Source organism: Chiloscyllium plagiosum, unplaced genomic scaffold, assembly GCF_037043375.1.
Source record: "Chiloscyllium plagiosum isolate Xiang-an unplaced genomic scaffold, Cpla_swu_hap1 HiC_scaffold_37, whole genome shotgun sequence".
In the NCBI taxonomy this organism is placed as follows: domain Eukaryota; kingdom Metazoa; phylum Chordata; class Chondrichthyes; order Orectolobiformes; family Hemiscylliidae; genus Chiloscyllium; species Chiloscyllium plagiosum.
In genome coordinates, this window is record NW_028270175.1 from 33,524,273 (window position 1) to 33,548,369 (window position 24,097).

Genomic DNA, 24,097 nt, shown 5'->3' on the forward strand with positions numbered 1-24,097 from the left:
TTAGATTATGTATCGGAGGTGAGGGAGAGACTAAATAAAGTAGATGAGTTAGCCATATAGCACTTAAAGAGGGCACAGTGTAGAATGAAGCAGTTGGCAGATAAAAGCTCTGAGACTCAGACTTTTTCCCGAGAGAATAACGTGTTAGTACTGTAACTAGTGATAGGCGATCCCTTCAAAGCCAGGTTTAGTGATCCCTGCCAAACTGAGAAAAAGTTGAGTCAGGTGAACTATTTATTAAAGATGCCAGATAGCAAAAAGAAGGTATTGGGATGTCATGTGCACATGTTGAAACCGTATTATACTAGAGAGAAAGTATTAAAGTAACAGGTATTAGTTATTATCTCGCAGAATAAGGAATCAAATCCAGATGATGTGGATTTTCATGTGCCTCAAAGTAGATTAAAAAATGAAGAAGTCTTTGAGGAGTGGGTTAAATTAGTAAGCTATCTGTCTCAGGAGCCTAGAATGCAGTTGAAAGGTTTGTTATTGCAGTATATGAACATATGTAAGAATCAGATGGGGAGGACTAATTCTATTGTATATGAAGTAGATGTAGGAAATAGTGCTTTGATAAAGCAACACCCCATCAGCTAAATCCTTTCAAAGCCAGATAGGTTCAGAAGGAGGTAGAGGCCATGCTCGATGAGGACATCATCGAACCAAGTCAGAGCGAGTGGAGTTCGCCGATCGTCTTAGTTCCCAAACCGGACGGGACTCGATGATTCTGCATAGATTTTGGGAAGGTCAACACCATTACAAAATCAGACATATCCAATTCCTAGATTGGAGGACTGTATCGAGAAAGTCGGACAAGCCAATTACATTACCAAGTTGTCTTAATGCGTGATTACTGGCAGGTACCTTTATCAGAAACGGCAAAAGAAATTTCTGTGTTTCTAACCAAAATGGGTTATATCAGTTTAAAGTGATGCCCTTTGGAATGAAGAATGCACCCGCCACATTCCAAAGACTCAAGAACAGAGTTGTGGCTGGGTTTACAAACTGTGCGGTCTATTTGGATGATGTGGTGATATTTAGTAAGTACAGTTGGCGGAGCTCTTAGAAAATCTACGAGAAGCAAAACTGGTGATAAATGTAAACAAAACTGAATTTGAGAAAGCAGAGGTAGAGTTCTTGGGACGTAACATTGGTCATGGAAGGTTTACCCCATGGAGCACGAAGATAAAGGCCATCAAGGAATATCCATGACCATCTTCGAAAAAAGAGGTACTTCGATTCTTTGGACTCAGCGGATTCTATCAGAAAGTTATTTTAAACTTCAGCAGTGTATTGGCACCGTTAATCGATTTGCTGAAGAAGAACACAAAGTTTCGGTGGACAGAGCCATTCGACCATTTGAAATTGATATTAACCATCAAACCAGTTTTAACTACCCCAAACTTTTCAAAACCTTTTAAAGTCACCATAGATGTTAGTAACACAGGAGTTGGAGCTGTACTCCTACAGGAAGATGAGGATGGAATTGAACTGCCAGTTGGTTACTTGTCGAAGAAGATCATCATCCACCAGAGGAAATACTCCACAATCGAGAAAGAACTATTTAGTTGGTACTGGCCTTACAACATTTTAACATGTCTGTCATGAGCAATGTGTCGGAGACTGTTGAGTACACGGATCACAATCCACTTACATTCTTAGAAAGCTTTAAAGACAAGAATATGAGACCATTTCATTGGAGTCTTATGTTACAGTCTCTTAATTTAAAAATCATACATGTTGCAGGTTATAAGATTGTAATTGCAGATGCGTTATCACAGATTTAACTGATAAAGTTTAGATGAGATTTGTCTACTTAATGTTTCATTGTTATATGGGAAGAAGTTAAGGTGAACTTAAAGTTATCTGTATGTTAGAGTAATGTGTTTAAAGAATAGAAAAAATGAAGCGATCTTTTCATTATAATGGTTCATTTTTTTCTTAAGAGGGGAGGTGTTATGAAAATGTGGGTGTACTGTACCTTTAAGAGAGTTAAAAGCTAGCAGAACTGCCTGACAGCACCAAGTGTTTTAACAAGATATAATGTAACATGTGGTCCAGCAAGTAGGGTAGCTGGTTGCCTGGAGACAAAAACAAATTTGAATTTGGCCAATCAGTTTAAGTTATACCCCAGAAAATACCAAACTCCAATTAATTTTGAATTTAGTAAATTTACAATCTTAAAAGCCAGTGACGCAATCCGATGCTTTGGGGGGTGTAAGACTGGGGAAAATTGAACAGTTGGGAGGTGAACTGCCAAGCCACCGGTATGTATAGACTACCTGAAAAATAGCTCTCTCAAAGGTAGCTTTATCGATTAGTAACCTGTGAAACAGAAATCCCTAAGAAGAAGAGAAGGAGACAGAGGAAAATATAAGAGAAGATTCGACATCTGGCTGGTTTTGAAAATTTGAATTTTTGGTCAATCTTAATCAGGTTTATTTTTGGACTAGTAGTATAGAAGGGAAGGTAAAAGTTAGGTTAGAGGAAGGAGTTGTAAATAGTTATTAGTTAATTATTCTCTGTTATACTTTAAGAAATAAAATTGTTAATTTTTACTTTAAATATTCTTGGCCTCTTGAATTTTCACAGATTACTGCATGGGATAAATCTTTTCTGTGTTGCTGGTTTAAATTAAACAGGAGGGTTTACTCCATTACATAGTAAGCCTTTTAAATCTAGCAAAGGATAACTGTCAAAGAATGATGAGGAAGGAGATGAAATATGAGAGTAAACTTGCTGATAATATAAAAGAAGATTGCAAGAATATTTTGTAAATCTATGCAAGGTAAGGTGGAGCCAAAAGTGGACATTGGACCACTGGAAAATGAGGCTGGAGAAGTAATAATGGAGAACAAAGAAATCACGGAGGAACTAAACAGGTACCTTGCATCAGTTTTAACAGTGAAAGACACCGTAGAGTCATAAAGTCATAGAGATGTACAGCATAGAAATGGACACTTGGATCCAACTCGTCCGTGCCGACCAGATATCCCAACCTAATCTAGTCCCATTTGCCAGCATGGCCCATATCCCTCTGGACCCTTTCTATTCATATACCCATTCTTGAGCCTTTTAAATGTTGTAATTGTACCAGCCTCCACCACTTCCTCTGGCAGCTCATTCCATACACTTACCACCCTCTGCCTGAAAAAGTTGCCCATTAGGACCCTTTTAAATCTTTTCATTCTCACCCTAAACCTATGCCCTCTAGTTCTGGACTCCCCCAACCCAGTGAAAAGGTCTTGTATATTTATTGTATCCATACCCCTCATGATTTATAAACCTCTATAAGGTTGCCCCTCAGACAGCAGCATACCAGAACTTCAAGAGAGTCAGGGGGCAATGGTGAGTGTAGTGGCAATCACTAAGCAGAAGATGCTGTGGAAGCTGAATGGATTGAAGACAAATAAATCACCCTGACTACACCCAATGGTTCTGAGGGGGATAGCTTGGGAAATTGTGGAGGAAATGGTGGTGATCATTCAGGAATTATTGGAGCCAGGAAGTGTCCCAGAGCACTGTCTAATGTCTAATGTAACTCCTCTGTTAAAAAGGGAGGGAGACACAAGACAGTAAACTATAGGCCATTAACTTGACCTCAGTTGTTGGTAAGATTTTAAAATCCATTATGAAGGATGATATTGCAGAGTACTTGTAAAATAGTGCTGAGTCAGCATAGCTTCATCAGGGGCGTTCATGACTAAAAAATCTCATGGAATTCTTTGAGGAAATAAAATGCAAGATAGACAAAGGAGAGCTAGTGGGCATTTGTGGATTGAACTGCCAGAGGAAATAGACAATAGACAATAGATGCGGGAGTAGGCCATTCTGCCCTTCGAGCCTGCACCGCCATTCAATATGATCATGGCTGATCATCCTTAATCAGTATCCTGTTCCTGCCTTATCTCCATAACCCTTGATTCCACTATCCTGGAGAGATCTATATAACTCTTTCTTAAATGAATCCAGAGACTGGGCCTCCACTGCCCTCTGGGGCAGAGCATTCCACACAGCTACCACTCTCTGGGTGAAGAAGTTTCTCCTCATCTCTATCCTAAATGGTCTACCGCGTATTTTTAAGCTGTGTCCTCTGGTTCGGCACTCACCCATCAGCGGAAACATGTTTTCTGCCTCCAGAGTGTCCAATCCTTTAATAATCTTACATGTCTCAATCAGATCCCCTCTCAGTCTTCTAAACTCAAGAGTATACAAGCCCAGTCACTCCAGTCTTTCAGCGTAAGGTAGTCCTGCCATTCCAGGAATTGACCTCGTGAACCTACGCTACACTCCCTCAATAGCCAGAATGTCTTTCCTCAAATTTGGAGACCAGAACTGCACACAATACTCCAGGTATGGTCTCACCAGGGCCCTGTACAACTGCAGAAGAACCTCTTTGCTTTTATACTCAATCCCTCTTGTTATGAAGGCCAGCATGCTATTAGCCTTCTTCACTACCTGCTGTACCTGCATGCTTACCTTCATTGACTGGTGTACAAGAACACCCAGATCTCTTTGTACTGCCCCTTTATCTAAATTGATTCCATTTAGGTGGTAATTTGCCTTCCTGTTCTTGCCACCAAAGTGGATAACCATACATTTATCCACATTAAACTGCATCTGCCATGCATCTGACTACTCACCTCACGTGTGCAGGTCACCCTGTATTCTCCTAACATCCTCCTCACATTTCACCCTGCCACTCAGCTTAGTATCATCAGCAAATTTGCTAATGTTATTACTAATACCATCTTCTTATCATTAATATATATTGTAAAAAGCTGCGGTCCCAGCACTGATCCCTGCGGTACCCCACTAGTCACTGTCTGCCATTTCGAAATGGAGCTGTTTATCACTACTTTGTTTCCTGTCAGCCAACCAACTTTCAATCCAAGTTAGTAGTTGCCCCCAATACCATGCGCCCTAATTTTGCTCACTAACTTCCTATGTGGGACTTTATCAAAAGCTTTCTGAAAGTCCAGGTACACTACATCTACCGGATTTCCCTCATCCATCTTCAGAGTTACATCCTCAAAAAATTCCAGAAGATTAGTCAAGCATGATTTCCCCTTCATAAATCCATGCTGACTCTGACCTATCCTGTTACTACTATCCAGATGTGTCGTAATTTCATCCTTTATAATTGTCTCCAGCATCTTTTCCATCACTGAAGTCAGACTACCTGGTCTATAATTTCCTGCTTTCTCTCTCCCACCTTTCTTAAAAAATGGTACGACATTAGCCACCCTCCAATCCGTAGGAACTGATCCCGAATCTATCGAACTCTGGAAAATAATCACCAACGCATCCACGATTTCTCGAGCCACCTCCTTCAGTACCCTGGGATGTAGACCATCGGGCCCTGGGGACTTATCAACCTTCAGACCTAACAGTCTCTCCAACACCAATTCCTGGCAAATATAAATTCCCTTAAGTTCAGGTCCTTCAGCCACTGTTACCTCAGGAAGATTGCTTGTGTCTTCCCCAGTGAACACAGATTTGAAGTACCAATTCAATTCTTCTGCCATTTCTTTGTTCCCCGTAATATATTCCCCTGTTTCTGTCTTCAAGGGCCCAATTTTAGTCTTAACCATTTTTTTGCCTTTCACATACCTAAAAAAGCTTTTACTATCCTCCTTTATATTTTTGGCCAGTTTACCTTCGTACCTCATTTTTTTCTCTGCGTATTTCCTTCTCAGTAATCCTCTGTGGTTCTTTAAAAGCTTCCCAGTCCTCCGTTTTCCCACTTTTCTTTGCTATGTTATACTTTTTCTCTTTTAACTTTATATGTTTCTTAACTTCCCTCGTCAGCCACGGCCACCCATGCCTCCTCCTAGGATCTTTCTTCCTTTTTAGAATGAACTGATCCTGCATCTTTTGCACTATACACAGAAATATCTGCCATTGTTCCTCCACTGTCATCCCTGCTAAGGTATTGCACCATTATACTTTGGCCAGCTCCTCCCTCATAGCTCCATAGTTCCCTTTATTCAACAGAAATATTGTCACTTCCGATTGTACCCTCTCCCTCTCAAATTGCAGATTGAAGCTTATTGTATTATGGTCACTACCTCCCAATGGCTCCTTCACTTCAAGGTCTCTGATCAATTCTGGTTCGTTGCACAATACCAGATCCAGAATTGCCTTCTCCCTGGTAGGCTCCAGCACCAGCTGTTCTAAGAATCCATCTCGGAGGCACTCCACAAAGTCATTTTCTTGAGGTCCAATACCATCCTGATTCTCCCAGTCTACCTGCATGTTGAAATCCCCCATAACAACTGTAGTAACATCTTTGCGACAGGCCAGTTTTAGCTCCTGACTCAACTTACATCCGACATCCACACTACTGTTTGGGGGCCTGTAGATAATTCTCAAGAGGGTATTTTTACCCTTAGAATTTCTCAGCTCTATCCATACTGACTCTACATCCCCTGATTCTAGGTCCCCCTGCGCAAGGGACTGAATATCAGCCCTTACCAACATGGCCACCCCACCCCCTCTGCCCATCAGTCTGTTCTTACGATGGCACATAAGATGCAGACACAGTTACAACATTTAAAAGACATTTGGACAGTTACATGAATAAGAAAGGGTTAGAGGGATGTGGGCCAAACGCAGGTAAGTGGGACTAGTTTGGTTTGGGAAATCTGGTCAGCATGGATGAATTGGACCAAAGGTTCTGTTCCCATGGTGTATGTCTTTATTTTCTGCTGGGTCACTCTTCGGAGGGTTGGTGTGAACTTATTGGGCCAAATGGCCTGTTTCCACACTGTAGGGATTCTATGATAAACCAAAGACATGCAGATCCTCTAAATCAGAAACAAAAACAGAAATTACTTGAAAAGCTCTGGCAGCATCTGTGGAGAGAAATCAGTGTTAATGTTTTGGGTTAAGTGGCCATTCCTCAGAACTCTGCACAGGAGCCTGCTAAATAGATAAGAGCTGATGGTGTTAGGGCAAGGTGTTGGCAGGGATAGAGGATTGGCTGATTGGCAGAAGGCAGAGAGTGGGGATAAAAGGGTCTTTTTCAGGATGGCAGCCAGTGACTAGTGGAGTTCCCACACGGTCAGTATTGGGACCATAACTATTCACATTATATGTTAATGCCTAGATGAAGAAACGAAGGCTTTTTTGCTAAGTTCGTAGATAACACAAAGATAAATGGAGGAACAGCTATTACTGAGGAAGTGGGGAGGCTGCAGAAAGGCATAGACAGGCTAGAAAAGTGGGTAAAGAAGTGTCAAATGGAATACAATGTGGGAAAGTATGAGGTTCTGCAGTGTGATGGGAAGATTGAAGGCATATACTATTTTATAAATGGGGAAAGGTTTCAGAAATCTGAAGCGCAAAGTGATCTGAGAGTGCTAGTCCAGGATTCTCTTAAAGTTAACTCAGTTGGCAGTTAGAAAGGCAAATCAGTGTTTGTATTCATTTGAAGATGGCTGAAATGCAAGAGCAGGGATGTATTACTAAGGCTGTATAAGGCTCTGGTCTGACCACATTTGGAATATTGTGAACAATTTTGGGCTTCATATCTAAGGAATGATCTGCTGGCATTGGAGATGATCCAGAGGAGGTTCACAAGAATGAAGGGTTTGTCATATGAGGAATGGTTGAGAACTCTGGATCTGTACTCAATAGTGTGTAGAAGGATGGGAGGAGATGGAAATTTGCAGAATACTAAGAGACCTCGATAGAGTGGACATAGAGAAGATGTTTCCACTCGGAGGAGGGACTAGGACCAATGAGCACAGCCTCAGAGTGAAGGGATGACTCTGTAGAATTGAGATGAGGAGGAATTTTTTCAGTAAGGGGGTCGTGAATCTGTGGGACTCATTGCCGCAAAAGGTTGTGGAGACCAAGCCATTGAGAGTATTTAAGACAGAGATAGGTTCGTTATTGGTAAAGGGATCAAGATCTTGCAGCTAAGATTCCTGATCCATGGAACTGTTCCCACACAGCTCTTCTGCATCCTCTCAAGGATTCTCATACCTTTCCTAAAGTGTTGTGGCCAGACTGGATTCTTTAGCTTTAACCCAATCAGATTAGCCTAGCATCCCTGATTTTGTACTTAATTAGCAGAATCTTATAATGGACTGAACAACATGGACTGTTGCAAGATTTATGGCAAAATCACTCAAAGTCCTGCGTGGCCTATCTCAATGCCAGGAGCAACTCGCTGCATCTTTTATTAATCTGCCAGTCAGCAAGGTCAGTTCCTTGATAAACGGCCATGAATGTCAATTAAAGGGGATTATTGCTTGTTAGTTGTCTTATCAAGGCACAACTTGCCTCATTAATATTTAGCTTTCCATCTTAACAAATACGCTAAACAAACTACATATCGAAAACTCTGGACATGGAAGTCGGTGTGGGGTATTTGGTGTCAGCTTGATACTGGCTGCGAAGAGCATCCATGTTGTTCAGCAGTGACCTAGAGAGGATTTAGAAGGATGTTGCTAGACAGGTAAATGTGTGGCCCGGTGGTTGAACAGTGACTAGGATTGTCTGTACAAGGGAATATCAGGCATGCTGACTCTCTGCTGTGGCCAGCATGGCTTTGTGGCTGCTATGTCATTGCGTTTCAGTAAGGGACAATGCCAGAATGCAAATGCTCGTCTCAATGCACTGCAATCTTTTAAAGATGGTGTGGATACCAGGAGTGGCAGTCATTTGCTGAGTGGTGAGTTATTCTGTAAACAAGCCATGGAGCTAGAAGTTAGGCATGCTATAGGACTGATAGTTAATGAGGTGAGGTTGCTAAAATACAGTGAGAAATCTCACTCGGCCTTGGTGCAAAAACCCTAATGCAGCTGACAAAAAAGTTTAAAATATAGCCCATGGCTTTAATTATAAAGCCAAAAATCTCATCTGCTTTGCTAACTGTAATCTTATTATTTCCTACCAAAGATCTATGCACATTAATCCCAAGTCCCCGTCTTCCTCTACATGCTTTAGAACTGTACAATTAAGTCATTATTGCCTCTCCCTATTGTTTTTGCTGAAACACATTACCTCATCTTTTTCTATTGATGATATGTATCGTGTTGCAAGCAATCTGTATTATCTACATTGTCAACCAATCCTCCAACTTCATCTTCGAAATTTTACTCTAATACAATATCCAATAATGACTAATAATGTCCACAGGTACAAGTGATTGCTCAGCTTGCAATTCAACTGAATAGTTCTCACGATATATGTTAAAGTTCACTACGTATTACAACACAAGTATAGTAGGCCAAACCACATCAAACTCCCTGACACTGGATTGGCAACACTGAAATTATAGCATTTGATGGTCCTCAAAATTGCCCAATTGTTACTCAGTGGACTTGACAAATAATAGATATCAGACACCAAGTTTATAACTTAAACAGAAATTAACAATTTATTTCTAATCCTGTAGCTTTATTAGAGCAAAGCTAAACAAAAAGTAATCTAATTAATACCTGTGTTTTAAGCCAAATCTTCTTTGATCATAGCCCCCCTCTCTCACCTAGATAGACAGACACAGTTAAGGGATAACCTTAAAAAGAAAACAAAAGAATAGTAATTTTCCAGTTCAATAACTGTTTCAATGTATCAGGTCTTTGTAAAATCCTTGAGTGATATGTTGCATTACAGGCACTTAGGATTGGATCTTGCCTGAATTCCTAAGTCACTAGTCAATGCAAACAGCTTCCAGCGGGCTCCAAAGAGTGTTCACTTATTTCTTATAAACTGGGATTCTTTTTTTCAGATCATTCACCATTTTTTTATCTGGATATAAAACTAGAAAGAGGAAAACTCAAATATGGCACCCCAGTCCAGCAGCTTCAATGCACACAGCCCAAAAAACCCAATCAAAAGTCGGTTCAACCTTTGGTTTCTCTTTTCCAATATTTGTGTGGTTAGCTGGCCAGTACTGGTCTCCCCTTGATTGCTCAATGTGATGTCCAAACAGCTGCCAGTCCGGAGCATAACACATTTGGTGTGAAAAGGTCTGGAGAGTTCTTAATTAACATGAAATTATCTTTTCAGGCTACTTCCCACATGCAAACGTCAGTTTGTTTTTCTCTTATTTTTAAAACAAGCTGTTGTACAAAGTTCAATTCTCAACTTCAGCTTATAATTCTGAACCAAACCTGAGAACAATAAAGAAAAAACAGTAATTGCATCAACGCAGTTCAATATGAGAGTTCACTATGCTATGGCTATTAAGGGAAATACCATATTTTTAAAATTCCTTTCTTGTTAGCTCTAAGGTAGGAGTCATGGCTAGGTGGAGAAATCAACCAATGTTTAGTGATGGAGCAAGTGAGGAAGTAACATCTGCTTTCTTAGGCATTAAAAGACCTATGTAACCATGAATGACCAAAATTCAATTGCTGTCAGACTTTGACCATATTTCTTGACACGAACAAGATGACTTCATGCTCTGAAAGAGTTTGTGTAGTTTAGCATTCAAAACAGATGCAACATGCTACAACATTGGTAAAGAATTATAATTGTTATGGAAAATAAACTCATTAAAAAGTTTAGATTTTGTGTTTTATTTGCACTTTTCACATCTGTTCAATTGTACAAACCTTTCTTTCCGCTACATTCATATAGTAGTTTAAATGTTTTATGTCCCCATTAATCAGCTTACATCAAATCATCTATACAAGATGGTAATTCAACAGTTCCCTATCTTATTTAGTTACACCAATACAGTGACAGCTAGCCTTTAGCGTAAGATTCAAAACAAAATTTGCTGGAAAAGCTCAGCAGGTCTGGCAGCATCTGTGGGCAGAAAGCAGAGTTAATGCTTCAGGTTCAGCAATCCTTCAGAGTTCTGAGCTTTTCCAGAATTTTTTTTTCTGACTTCCAACATCTGAAGTTCTCTGTTTTATTGGCTTAGCATAAGATTGTTACCTAAGATAACAGACTAGTGGGCTCACAAGTTACATAATAAAGAAGAAACACATTTTTCTGAGTTTGGAAATATTAAATTATTCAGCTTTCTGCCACTCAGGATTCATAAGCCTACTATCAAATTCAATTTTCAGTATTTATACAGCATAAAGCTGGTGTTGAATTTCATGGGGTACCAATGCCAATGGGACCTACAATGTTCCATTTCTATGGAAACAGTCATTGTATTGTGTTCTGATCCACAGTACATAAAAGCTAGCTCGCAAGGCTTTAATCTCATGTTGATGATTTTCTGGTTGATAAATTTTGAAATGCACAGTTGGAATTTTGTAACAGCATGCCTTCTTGAGTAAAAAGCAGAAAACTAACCACTCTAAGTGGACATCTATATCATAGGTAGACATTGTTATGTTATTTTATGGATGAATCTTAATAGTGTTGGTGGTAGAGATGTTCAGCAATACAATGCTTCCATTGTGAGACATTACTACCAGGGAGTGCTGTTCAGAAAATAATCTCCAGCTCCCCAAGATGGACTTTCCACAAGCAGAACTGCCAGCTTGGAGCTTCATATTACAGAAAATGCCTTTCATATATTTGCCTACCACCATAGCACAATAATGATTAACATCTTTACCCTTAATGCTGTGTGCCATTATTAACAGATTACCAAAAAATAGATTTTGTGTTTAATCTAAAATAAAGTAGACATAAAATGTAGAAAATAGGAGTAGGCCTCGCAGTGCCTTGAGTTGTTCATTCAATATGTTCATGACTTGTCATCCAACTCAGAACTCTTTGATCCCTTTAGCCCTAAGAACTATGTCTAACTCCTTTTTGAAAACATTCAATGTTTTGGCCTCATCTTCTTTCTGTGACAGAAAATTCTGTAGCATCACCACTCTCTAGGGGAAGAGGTTTCTCCTCATTTCAGTCCTAAATGGCCTACCCATATCCTTAAATGGTGACCTCTGGTTCTGAACACTGCACGCAATGACCCTGCGAAGGTATCCCTGTTCCCAATTCCTCTTGAAGATCAAAATACCATTTGCCTTCTTCATTGCCTGCTGCACCTACATTGCTTATCTTCAACAACTGGTGTACAAGGAGACCTCAGTCTCGTTGCAACAATCTGTCACCATTCAGATAATAATCTGCCTTCCTGCTTTTGCCACGAAGGTAGATAGCCTCATACTTATACACACTATACTTCATCTGCCATGCATTTGGCCACTGATTCAATTTGCCCAAATCACATTTTGGCATCTCTGCATCCTCCTCGCAGCTCGTTCTCCCACTCAGCGTGGTGCTATCTGCAATTCTCAAGAAATTACATTTTTCCCTCATCTAAATTATGAATATGTATTGTGAATAGCTGGGGTCCAAGCACAAGAACCCCACTACTCACTGCCTACCACTTGGATAAAGAACAGTTTAAATGTACTCTTTGTTTTCTGAATGCCAATCAGTTCTGTATCCATGTCAGAACACTTTCTCCAATCTCATGCACGTTAATGTTAAATGCAAATTTCTTATGTGGAACCTTATTAAAAGTTTTCTGTAAGTCCAAATAAACTACATCCACTGTTTCCCCCTCAACTCCATTCGTTACACTCTTGAAAAATTCCAGTAGATTTGTCAAGAGTTGTCCTTTGTATACCGATGCTGACCCTGTCCGATTCTGTCATTGTTCAAGGATAGGAAAGCATTTGGCTTTTCGGATGGTGCCATAACAAGTAAAAAAAAACACATAATGTCTATGCAGGCGGTTTGATCCATGATCCCACAATGCTGTTTACGTTTTGTTTAAGGACAAGTTGAGTCAGGGTTTTCAATTAGGTGTTAATATGTATGTTAATTGTGGACATTTGTAAGTGACTTACGTGTAATTATTTTGTATAGTGGAATGTATAGATCAATCAGTGCAATGAATGGTTCATTTAAAGCTGATCAAAAGGATCTGTCCTTGGTATGTGTAGTACAATTATTATGTTTTTCTGTGAAAATTGTCACTTTGTATGTCACATAATATTTACTGGGTTATAATGAAAATGTAGTAGGCTGTGATTGCACAATCTATACATCATGTTCCTAAATTATTACCAATGTCAAGTGCTAGCAAGAGCAGAAGTAACACAATATACCAGATGAATACATGACTGGGAGAAAAGGTGTTGAAGGGAGTGATTCAGATTCTAGGGAAGGTGAGACTCTGGTACAAGCAGGGTAGGTTGCATCTAGCCAGATAGCAACCATTGTCCTCAGACTGCTGTTTGCTTATGCTGTCAGAAAGGGTTTAAACTGGAATGGCAAGAGTTTGGGAACCTAAGCAGGGAGACAGGAGGAGGAACCAAGGATAGAAACAAAACAACAGGAAGGTAAGAAGCAAAAGTGGAAAGTAGAAAAAAAATTGGTGAAAAACAGATGGAACCATTGTAAAAAATAAAGACAAGATGACTAACAAGGCTAAAAAGACAAATCAAAATGCTTTTTGTCTTAATGGGCAGAGCATATAAAATAAGGTGGATGAGTTAGCAGTACAAAAATATATACAGTAAATGGTTACGATGTGAATATGATTACAAAGACATGCCTAATAATTGACCAAAGATGGGAACTGAATATCTAGGGATATTCATTAATTAAGAAGAATGGCCAAAAAGATAAAGGAAGTAGGTAAACGTTATGCATAAAGGAGTAGTGCAGAAGCATACTGGCTAGGAAAATCATGATATGAAATCTGTAAGGGTGGCAATAAGAAATACTAAGAGCAGAAAAAGTTGTTTGGTGTTGTCTATAGGCTGCCAAACAGTAGTGCAGATGTAAGAAAAGACCTTAAAACAAGAAATCAGAGATGCATGAATAAGGGTACAACTCTAATCATGGGTTAATTTAATTTAGATGTATGATTCCTGAAGAAGGGCTTATGCCCGAAACGTCGATTCTCCTGTTCCCTGGATGCTGCCTGACCTGCTGCGCTTTTCCAGCAACACATTTTCAGCGCTAATTTAGATATAGGTCAGGCAAACCAAACAAACACTGATATTGTGGAGGGGGATTTTCTAGACAGAGTATGCGATGGTTTTTAGGCCAACACATTGAAGAATCAAACAGAGAATAGGCTTCTCACGAGTGGCTATTGTGTAATGTGAAAGGATGAATTAACAATCTTTCTGTGCAGCTCTCTTGGGGAACAGCAACAAGAACAGAATTTTTCATTACAATTGAGAATGAAGTAGTAAGATCCAAAATTAAAGTCCTGAACTCAAAAAAAAGGGTACTATGAGGTATGAAAAGCAAATTGACCATGATAAATTGGGGATCCTTACTAAAAATACTAACAAGTGGACAAGCAATGATTAGTATTTAAATAACATATGCATGAATTGCAACAATTACTCATAATTCTGAAGAAGAGTTGTATTGGACTCGAGCCATTAACTCTGTATCTCTGACTACAGATGCTATCAGACATGCTGAATTAGTCCAGCATACTCTGTGGTTGCTCCAAGTTTCCAGCACCTGCAGTATTTTGCTTTGAATTATCCTTTCCTATCAGGCACAAAAATAAAAGTGGAAAGTTGGTTCAACTATGGCTTACAAAGGAACTTAGGGATAGTAATAGATCCAAAGACCAAACCTGTAAAATTGCCAGAAAAAAAACCCAGCAAGCCTGAGGATTAGGAGCATTTTAGAATTCAGCAAAAGAGGGCACAGCATTTGATCAGATAGGGGAAAAGTATATGTGAATAAAATTGCACGGAACATAATAACTGATGGTAAAAGCGTCTTTAAGATTTTGAAGAGAAAAAGATAGTGAAGACAAATTTAGGTCCCTTATAGGCAGAAACTGGGGAATTTATAATGGTGAACAAAAGCATGACATAAGAATTAAATATATACTTTGACTCTATCTTCAAAACACAGAATGTAAAAAATGTCCAGGAAATTTTAACGAAACAAGGGTCTGGTGAGAGGGAGGAATTAAAGGAAGTCAGTATTAGCAAGAAAATAGTGCCAGGGAAATTAATGTGGTCACAGGCTGAAAAATCTCCAGGACTGATAATATGTATCCTTAAAAGTAAAGGAAGTGACCCTGAAAATATTGGATGCATTGGAGGTCATCTTTGAAAATGGTATGGGGTCTGGAGCAGTTCCCACAGATTGGAGGGTGATCAATGTAACCCTAATTTTTAATAATGGCAGGGAGCAAAAAAATGTAATGTTACAGATCAGTTAACCATACATCATGTGAAAAAATACTAGAAGCTATTATAAAAGTCAATCTAATCTAATCTAATCTAATCTTGATAGCAGAACATTTGGAAAACATTAACAGGACTGGACAAAGCCAGCATGGATTTATGAAAGGCAAATCATGCTTAACAAATCTACTGGACTAATTTTGGGGATGTATAGCATGATTATTGCATATTTTTGTTAAATATGTAACAGAATAAATAAGGCGAACCAGTCTATATCCAAAAAATTTGGATTTTTTAGACAACTTTTGATAAGGTCTGACATGAGAACTTAGCGAGCAAAATTAAAGCAAATTTGGCATGGATTGAGAATTGGTTATAGAATCATCATAGAATCCCCACAGTGTGGAAACAGGCCATTCAGCCCAACAAGTCCACAATGACCTTCCGAAGAGCATCACACTTCAACCCTATCACCCTGCATTTTGTGTGGTTAATGCACCAACCTACATATCCCTATACACTACGGGCAATTTAGCATAGCCAATCCACATAACTTGCACATTGTTGGACTGTGGGAGGAAACTGGAGTACCTGGAAGAAACTAGCATAGACATGGGGAGAATATACAAACTCCACCCAAGGTTGGAATCAAACTCAGGTCCCTGACCCTGTGAGGCAGCAGTGCTAACCATTGAGCCTCCATGGTTAACAGAGTGGATACAGAGATTGTGAACAAATTAGTCCTCTTCCACATGGCAAGCAAAGACTAGTGGGGTACCGCAAAGATCTGAAGCTTGGGCCCCAGCTATTCAAGTTATTTATAAATGAATTGGATGAGGGATTCAAATGTAACATTTCCAAATTTGCTGATGACACAAAACTGGGTGATTATTGTGAGGACGATGCAAGGAGGCTTTGAGGTGACTTAGACAAGCTGAGTAAATGAGGAACACATGACAGAGGCAGTACAAAGTGGCTAAATGTGAAATCACACCCATTGATGTAAAAAAAAGAAAAGCATATATTGATGTATGTATGCAGTTTTAATCTTCCTACCTAAGAAAGGATGTATTTGCCAGAGAGAGAGGGCAGCAGATGTTCGCCAAGCTGATACAAGGGTGGCAATTGGTTACCTCAGTTGACTGGACAGCTGGTTTGCAATGCAGAGTGATATCAACAGTGAGGATTCAATTCACGCACCGGCTGAGGTTACCATGTAGAATACTCCATTTGAACCTCTCCCCTGTCCTGAGGCATGGTGACCCTCAGCGTAAACCACCATCAGTTGTTTCTCTCTAATAAGAGAGCAGCCCTATGTCTGTTAAGACAATGGCAACTTTATATTTTCCTTTACAAGGGATAGCAAGGTTGTCCGATAGGGAGAGATTGGTTTCGACTCGACCTATATTTATTAGAGTCCAGAATGAGATAGGATCTGATTGAACATATAACATTTTAACTACGCTGGGCAAGCTAGATGCAAGGAGGATGTTTTCCTTGTTTGGAATGTCGTCTAGAAGCAGGAGACACAGTCTGAGAACAGGACAAACCATTTAATATTGAGATAATGAAACTTTTCTTCACTCAAAAGGAAGTGGACCTGAAGAATTCCCTATCACAGAAAATTATGGAGGCCAAGTCACTGAATATATTCCACAAAGATTTTTTTTCAAGATACTAAAGGCATGCAATCAGGAGCAAGTGAGAGTATGGCTTCAAGATGGAGGACCAATCATGATTGAAGGACAGAGTAGCCTTGTAGATGCTGACTGACCTACTCCAGATCTTAGTTTCTGTTTTCTCTCCCTAATTGAGTGGCAATCCAAAGATCTTTAAAACAGGATACAAAAGGATGCAGGGAAATAGAATTAAACTAGATCGCTCAAGTTGAACTGACAACACCGGCATGGATTCAATGGGCACACTTCCTTCTTCTGTGATCACAAGTTTTTTCGTCTATCTTTTTGGGCTATTTAGCTGCATGAAAAATTGGTTGCTGTAATTACATATATATTGATAACTTATTGTCAGGTAGTCCAATCAATAAGTCCCTGTCTTAGCTTTCCTAACAAAGGCATCAATGCTTCAGTGCAGGAACTGCCATCTGTACTTTGGAGATTAATTTAATACTTATGCATTCCTGGTGCTAATTGCTCCTCTTGCATTGAGGCATTTTTTTAAGTTTGAATCCACCTCTGCAACAAGTAGACTTTTCAAAACAATCTTCTCAGTCACTTACTAATCTGTGACATTGTGGCCTGCTGTTCACAGTGCATTTACCACAATTTCTTGATGTATGATTGCAATGGATTTAACACAGGTTACAGTTGATGTGATAGGAACTTTACAGGCAAAGGAAATTATCTTGCTTACAATAGTTCCTTCAACTTATTAATGTATAATTTATTTGTTAAAATAATTTTCTCAATAGAAATAGTCTTCAGTGCAGTTGTGTTTACATTGCTGAAAATCATTAATTTAGGTGAATCATCTTTTAATGAACCATGGATTCTTAGAAGAATTATTGTTAAAGCTGGAGTTGGGTTATTTTGGAAATTTCCTTGCATGGCAAAATCAACAAAATAATGTATGAGTTGAAACAGTGCACCCTACATGTGCAGTGCTGTGTATTCTTACCTTAAATACATAGCAAAATCAAATACACTATTAATTAGAAAAGAAATACAATATATTAAACCTTTTTAAAAATAATCACACTCTATGACTATATTTTTAGATTGGTAATGCCTCTTCTAATGACACAGACTGGTCAGTGCAAAGAGCTGTTGAGTCACGCCACTACCTACGCTGACAAATGTCTGCTACTGTCATAGAGTCATAGAGATGTACAGCACAGAAACAGACGCTTCGGTCCAACCCGTCCATGCCGACCAGATGTCCCAACCCAATCTAGTCCCTCCTGCCAGCACTTGGCCCACATTCTTCTAAACTCTTCCTATTCATATACCAATTCATATTTACATGTTGCAATTGTACCAGCCTTCACCACTTCCTCTGGCAGCTCATTCCATATACGTATCATCCTCTGCGTGAAAATGTTGCCCCTTAGGTCTCTTTTATATCTTTCCCCTCTCACCCTAGACCTATGCCCTCTAGTTCTGGACTCCCCCACCCCAGGGAAAAGACTTTGTCTATTTATCCTCTCCATGCCCCTCATAATTTTGTAAACCTCTACAAGGTCACCCCTCAGCCTCTGATGCTCTAGGGAAAACAGTCCCAGCCGGTTCAGCCTTGGTGGATGGTGCCTTTCAGTGTGAGTTAAGAACAGAAGCCAGGAAATGGGAGCAGCATTAAACAAATTCCACGTCCTCAGGTAAGAACAAATGACAAGAGGTAATGCCAGGGAGGAGAATGGAGCAACAGTCAAAACTAGTGGGTAGGCAAAGCCCATTTCCTTGAAAAATACCTCTGGCCTAAAGTTCCTGCAAGTTCCACAAAATGTGCCAACCTTATCACCGTGTCAGGTGGGTCTGTCCACCTAATTAATATTGTGCCCAGCCCATTGCAGCAATCAAGGGTGGTCAATGCCTCGATGCTGGAGATGTTGGCCTGGTCAAGACCCTGGTGTTGGTCTATCTTCCTTCCCAGTAGATTCGCAGGACCACTTTCAATACCTCGGGAATGTCCTGTCAGCCAGAGCAGCTATTGATGAAGAGATCCAGAACTGCCTCCAGTGTGCTAGTGCAACCTTTTGCCACCTGAGGAAAAGGGTGTTAAAGAACAACAACATCAGACCCAATACCAAGCTCATGGTTTATAGAGCTGTGGTGTTTCCCATTCTCCTATATGGCTCTGAGACATAGACTGTCTATAGCAGACACCTCAATGGGCTGGAGCAGTATCACCAATGCTGGCTGCACAAGATCTGTTTAACATCCCATAACATTACTTTGTTTGATAGTTGAAAAACATGTCTGATGAATTCAGATCTATAAGTTTGTTTGTTTTGAAAGTGAAGAATGACTTTACTCTGGGGATGGTTTTTAATTGACATCTTTACCGTTGCGTATTCCTCAGGATACTGAAGACAGTGAAATTGTAGTTAAAAATTGAAAGCAAAACTAACTCAATAATACAATTCATCCATTTTAGAATGAATAATACCCTGTCAAGATGGTGGCAGCAGGTTGGCATTGGTCAGGCTACTGAGCCTGGAGCTCGTCTACTTCCATCTGCTTTTCTTTTCCTTTTTTGTTTTTGTTTTAATTTTGCTTTTTACTTTTGCTTTATTTTCCTTGAAAGTCTTTTACTTTTTTGCCTCAATTGTGGCAGCATTGGCAGTGACATCACCGAGAGTGAACCCTGTATGGAATGGCAGACGAAGATGGCGGTGCGGGCTGAGGGAGTGGCAAAGCTGAGTAAATGATGAAGGAGAAGGTGTCCAGCGGTGGCAGCAGTATTGCCAATACAAGGTGGACCTCAGCTCCACCCCAGCCCATTGTCTCTCAGTGAGCGAGGATCAGGTCCCAGGCTTAATCCTCTGGTCCAGACTCACAAGCTGAGCCGAGACTCCAGGTTCGAGGGTAAGCACAGGTGCCTGCCAGCGGAGGTGGTGATGGTGACAAGTTTGGTCCCAACACAGGACCCCGTGGCACTGGCGGTGGCTGTATCTGTGAGACCAGCCCAATGTGAACTCATGGCAGTGGCACCTGTGGTGGAGTCAAGGTGGTGTCAGAGACTGATAACACCTGCTTCCAGCAGCAGCAATGGCATTGTGAAGCACAGTTGAAGCAGTGTAGTCAGTTTAGCAGCAGGGACTCCAGGCATCATGGAGGAGCCCTGATCCAGGCCCATGACCAAGCTAGAAATGAGAGCTGTTCCAAAGACCACATAACTTTATTGAAATAAGGCGATAAGGTGAACTTTTTTTTTTGGCTTTATATTCTGTATTTTGGTTTATTTCCTGTGTTTTAAGATGGCACCACTAAACGACAGTTTTCTATATATTTGTATTTTCACATGACAACAAATCAAATCAAACAGTATATTTATCCGCAAGTCGCAGATTTCTTTTAACATTGTCTCCTATGTATTACAAAAAATGTTTATTAACTCATAACATGTCATAAATCTCCAACTGACCACTGAAGGGCCTCAAATGATCCATGGGCAAGCAGACCATATGACACTTCTCACGTTGCTGGTAAATTACTGCGGAGTGTATCAGCACTCGGCACAGCACCATTCAATTTTAGGCCCCTTCCATTTGTCTACCATCCAAACTACATGGGGTATTATAAAATTACAGCCGTGATTATTTTCAAGAGCATCAACTTCGAAAAAAAACTCTATTCTATTGCCCACTGTAGAACTTCAGTTTCTAAGCTGTGCTGTTTTTATTTTTCAGTATTATTAATTGTGAATTAAAATGAGAAAAAAAACCTTGTAAAAATCAAGGGGATTGCTGCATATTTTGGAAGCTGTGGGGATTGCTGTATATTTTGAAAGTATGTAAACAGACATTTATTGCAAACACAGTTTACACAGTGATTGGACTGTAGTTTGTAGAAGAACTGGAATTGAGGGGTAGTGTATAGGTGGAACTTTGGTTGGTACAAATAAATGATTGGTTTGTGGGCAATGACCAGTTATCTGTGGTGTACTAAGTTAAGCATTGATTTATCATTCTCAAAATTCTTTAACATGTAACCTTCTCTCCATTTATATTGATAGGGCATTCATGTGGAAATGCACATCCTGATCCTGGAATCGCATAGGAATATTACTGGCTGCAGTCCCAGATTATATGAGGATGCATTAGTATACTTTCAAGTGTTGATGGTAAGTCCAACTGCTTTGCTGCTTTGACTGCCCGTCCTAAAGTTAGTTTTTCGGAGCTGGAGTCCACATACACTCCAAGATCTATTGCTGATTTATGGTCCCAAATCTGCATGTGAGATCCAGCAGATTGTTTGATCATGAGAAAGTTCACAATAGTGATAATCCTGCCAACACCCAATATTTACCACCCCTGTGACCTCTCTAGCCAGTCAATGGGCAGTGAGCGTACCTAGTGAGAGTCAATGAGAGTAACTGTTAGAAAGCAAAACTTAAAGACTTGGATTTTATAGAGCATCATTCATGATTTCAGAATGTCCCAAAGTGCTTCACTGACAGCAAATACTTTTGAAGTAGCCTATATTGTAATGTAAGAAACGAAGCAGTCAATTTGCATAAGATTTAGAACCACAAACCGACAATAGGATGATAACTAGGTGATTTGTTTATAAATGTTCGTTGAGAGGTATATGTTGACCAGGACTGCCTCCCGTCTACTGGGATCTTCCTTGTCTGTATGGTTCCAATGAGTAGCTGTATTCACTATGGTTCTAACCAGTTGCTTTATTAATTGAGCGAAATGTAGCTTCAGTATCACCACATTTTTAGACATGCATACAGTTAAAATTAAACTTTGGTGCTTGAGTTAATAAGCATCATACTACCACTTCTTCAGCTGTTTAATTCAAAGGATCATTGTAATCACAGGCAAGTGATTAAGAAGTTTTTTTATTGGTTTTGTTTACTGTTGCCTATCACAATGATACTTCCTGTGTCACTGAACCGAAAAAGCAACCTTTGCTTGCAAAAGTCAATGAATTTGTGAATGAGAGAGGCAGAGAGCAAGGAAACAAAACTACAGTAGTGTGGGCTGGATTGGAATTTGGGTCCTCATTGAAAGCCAGAACACTAACTGACAAGTCCGTTCAATTCTTTTCAGTTTTTAAAATTACTGCCATTTTAACATATTTGAGATGCAAAGCTAAAAATTATTAATCCTGCAGTCAATCAACCAAGACCTGCCCTAAATGGAAAAATGATTGATACACAATGGGATTACATATAGTTCAGGAGGAAGCAGACATGTGTAAAGAGAAAATTTATTATAGTAAAAAAAATAAGCAGTAATCCCAAGAAAGAAATCCAAATTATTATAAATGCTTGGGAAGGCAGCTCTTAATTATTAAATGAGATGTTGTAGGGAATGCCTTTTAAATATTTGCATATTTTGGATTTTATTTACGTGCACAACTCAATGTCTGTAATATTGCTCAAGGTAGATGTGGAAGATACTCAGAGAGGAGAAAGTGAGGTCTGCAGATGCTGGAGATCAAAGTTGAAACTTTATTGCTGGAACAGCACAGCAGGTCAGGCAGCATCCAGGGAACAGGAGATTCGACGTTTCGGGCACAGGCCCTTCTTCAGGAATCAAAAGAGAAACAGAGATACTCAGAGAAACATTATGTGTGGCACAGTTAATCTATCATGCATCAACCAAGTCTCCATGGTCTAATTGCTTTATGTAGTCAAATAGTGAGATAAATTTCTCTCAAGTACTCCTTTAAGTGAATTAGAGGGTAATTGTTTCTGTGGATTGGCTGATGCTTGTAAATGTCTGACCTCAGCCCAAAATCAGCAAAAGCAACAGGAAGTTGCTGTGTATATTTTTGGGCAAAAGTTTGTTTTGCAACTGTAGTTAGGTTTGTTGCTGTGAACTGTAATGTCAGAATTCTAATGGTTAAAACTTTTTAAAGTATAATAGGCTAGTTTTTACATTCGGTGGCTAAACAACAGAAGTTGCTGATGCCTGTAAAGAAAGATGTCTCAAAGATTCAGCTTTCACTTCCACACTGATTCCCTTTTTCTCATGGGTGATTGATTGCCATTTTTTAGGCATGCACCAGCATTGGTGTAAACAGTCAGGATAAGTAGGCAATTACATTGAAGTAAACTCAGACAACAAAAAAACAAGATGTTAAACATATTTATCCTTCACTTTTAAATTTATAGACAGCAAAATTAATTCTGATTGTGTTTTTTTAGCTATTAGCTCAATTATCAGTATAGGCAAAGCTTAAAATTGTTACTTTACAATGTTTTTATCATATTGAAACAAATTACATTCTAAAACTACAAAGTGAACATTTTAGTCTGAAGTAGTTTCAGTTTGCCATGTTGCCTGAGTTGCAGCCTCAAACTACTGAGGTTGACTTCATTATCAGTAGTCATAAAATAAAACACATTAATCAGTTTGTAGTTATACAAAATTTTGAGGGTGGCTATCTTTGAATATTCAGATATGTTGGTGAAAGAACAATGCCTTTTATCCAGGGCATAAAATATAGTTATGGAGAAAATAAACAAGTGATGATTACAGAGACTTCAATATCAATCACCGTGTTGTTGATTCTGTTTGGGCAGGGAATTCCAAGGGTAATAAATGCCTTCTTGTGTAATGTTCAACAAATGGATACAAGTACATTAGTATGGTTTGAGAGCAGTATAAAGTGAATACAATTTTCAGTTTGTTTTCTTTTTAAACTCTACCTTCTGTGTATAGTGTATTTAGGGGAGAAAAATTGACTTCTGCCACAAGCTGAGTGATAAGACAGTTCACAAGCTTAGTTTGTGTTTGTCTCTGAGATGACTTTCTGCCCACCTTTCCGCACCTATACTAAGATGGCCTACCTTCACTTCCATAACCTGATTCCAATTCTGCTGAAACTCTGCACCTGATGAAATCCTTATTCATGCCTTTGTTATCTTTAGACTTGATTATTCCAGTGCTCTTTTGACCAGCTCTCATCTCTACCTTGATGCGGGTGTCCCAGAGATGTTCTCTGAAATGATCCGCTTGGTGCTGGGAGTGGACCTGTCAAGGGAGTTGTGCAGGGCATGGTTTCTCCAGAACGCTTATAGCAGCGGATCAATCTCCTCCACTTCTCACACCACCGCCCTTGAACATCCCCCCCCCCTCCCAATTCAACAAGGACAGAACCCCCTGGTCCTCACATTCCACCCCACCAATGACTGCATACATCACATCATCCTCCACCACTTGCACCACCTACAAACAGTCCCCACCAACAGAGATAAATTTCCATACCCACCGCTATCAGCGTTCCAGAGAAACCATTCCCTGCGCAACTCCCTCGACAGGTCCACACCCCCCACCAGCCCACACTCCACTCCTA

General features: G+C 39.7%; 1 protein-coding gene across 8 annotated transcripts in view; it reads left to right on the forward strand.

Moving 5' to 3' along the window:
- Positions 1-24,097, forward strand: part of disp3 (dispatched RND transporter family member 3) — a 492,179-nt gene that overhangs the window by 221,991 nt on the left and 246,091 nt on the right. For all 8 annotated transcript variants that reach the window (XM_087980574.1, XM_087980573.1, XM_087980579.1 and 5 more), the window contains one exon: positions 20,799-20,906. The gene's annotated coding sequence lies outside the window, so the exon portion shown is untranslated. The remainder of the gene's footprint in view (positions 1-20,798; positions 20,907-24,097) is intronic.